A 2,080-nucleotide genomic window follows, 5' to 3' on the forward strand; every position below is an offset into this window, starting at 1 on the left:
CTCTCTCTCTCTCTCTCACTAGTCCCGAGAGAGAGAGAGAGAGAGAGAGAGAGAGAGAGAGAGAGAGAGAGAGAGAGAGGCACACAGCACACAAAGTGGGAGGGAGACAGGCACTGAGCGAGCGCTGTGGGGGCAAAGAACGGACAGAGATCAGAGATCTCTTCCCACACAGTCCGCGGGAGAAAATACACTCTAAAAAATAATTGATTCTCATGACTTTTGCCAGGACTGTCAAACCTAAATTTATATACTTTGCGACGTTCATCATCGTTCAAATTTGGCTGGTGGCTTATTAAAATAGGGTCCTGTGATGTGATGAACTCAAAATGCTAAATAATAAAGAAATATTTCTGGTTTCCAGGGACTTTAAGTCGTTACTTGCGTTACGGTTCTTACATTTTCAAATGCCAAAAGCCACATACAGTAACATGTCACATATTAAAACATTAAAGCACCCTCATTTGACAAAATGTCACACTTAGAAGGATGGGGGGAAAAAATAGATTTTCAATCATTTTGACCAATAATCACATGTAGCATAAAGAAAGGATTACTGGCGGGGGAAGTAGAAAAAATGTGTTAAAAATAAGTGATGGGAAAGGAGAGATAGATACAGAAGACGTTTTGCTGTCAGCTGAAAGCTCTCATACAATACGTTTAATGGCTCACATTAGCAGGCCCATTTCCACTGGAAACACACACACACACACACACACACACACACACACACACACACACACACGTACTGTGTGTATATGTACACTACACGTACACTTTGCAGCCAGAAGCACATGATTGCACCCACATGAAAGCAGACACAGGCCTACACAGATAAACAGTGGTTGCTGCATGGCATCTGTCCAGACCACACCACACGTCATAAAAACAAGCAGCTCCACTGAGTGTGTCAGGGCACCCTGACCTAGACTCCCCTCTCCCCCACCTCCCTCCCTCCTCTCCCCCACCTCCCTCCTCTCCCTCCCCCACCTCCCTCCCTCCCTCCTCTCCCTCCTCTCCCTCACTCACTCACTCTGTTATCTCGCTCTGTTCTGTCTCCCTTTGTATCGCTCTCACTATATTTCTCCTTTTTGCTCTCTCTCTCACACACACACACACACACACACACACACACACACACACACACACACACAAATAACACACACACACACACACACACACACACACACACACACACACACACAATGAGATCTGGGAGGACCATGTGGATTGCTCTCCTACAAAACGCAGGAAATGATGCAACTCCCCATGTGCAACACTTCAGCCTTTTCAAAATAGCATTGATTTGTCCCAAGGGGGCGCTACAGTTGCAGGTCAAAACAAGGCGACATGTTTTCATATTTATTTCTTACGTTATAATGAACAACACTCAAATGAGTATTCACCTTATGTTCCAACACAGGGGTCAGCCAGTTACTTCCTATTGTGTTGACACTTCCTGTGACAGTACAGTACTAGTGAGCAGGTAAAACAGACGGTGTTTTGAACAGGAAGTCATAACACAACTGGGTCAAGTGGGCGGGGCTACATAAGGTGAATAGGATGCTGTGCAAAAGTCTGTGTGGGAGATTTGTGTCAGGTCCAAAGATGTGTTGAAAGACAAACTAACTGGGTCAGTGAGGAGGGAAATAATAAGGTTATAGTGCAAAGACCACCTTAATCCCCCCGGCTCGAGTCTAAACCTCTGACCGCCCATATGCTGGCCACTACACACACAGACACACACACACACACACACACACACACACACACACACACACACACACACACACACACACACACACACATGCACACGCACTAACACACACACACCAGCTAGCGCCAGCTAGCGTGAGATCCTCAGAGCGGTCGTCAGCCTGAGCTCAGCTTAATGAAAGACTAGATGTCAGACCTGGTCTTGTGTCATGGCCTCTCAGAGGGTCTCCACTGTCTTCTGCCTGACATGAGCAGAATCGCAGTTTACGCGAGACAGACATTTTTCAATGTGGACTACATTAGAGATACGTGTTTCAGAAAAGCAATTCTCCACTCGATAGGGCGATAGGGTTAGATGTGGGCTTGC

This window comes from Poromitra crassiceps (genome assembly GCF_964638095.1).
Source record: "Poromitra crassiceps genome assembly, chromosome: 14".
In the NCBI taxonomy this organism is placed as follows: Eukaryota; Metazoa; Chordata; class Actinopteri; order Beryciformes; family Melamphaidae; genus Poromitra; species Poromitra crassiceps.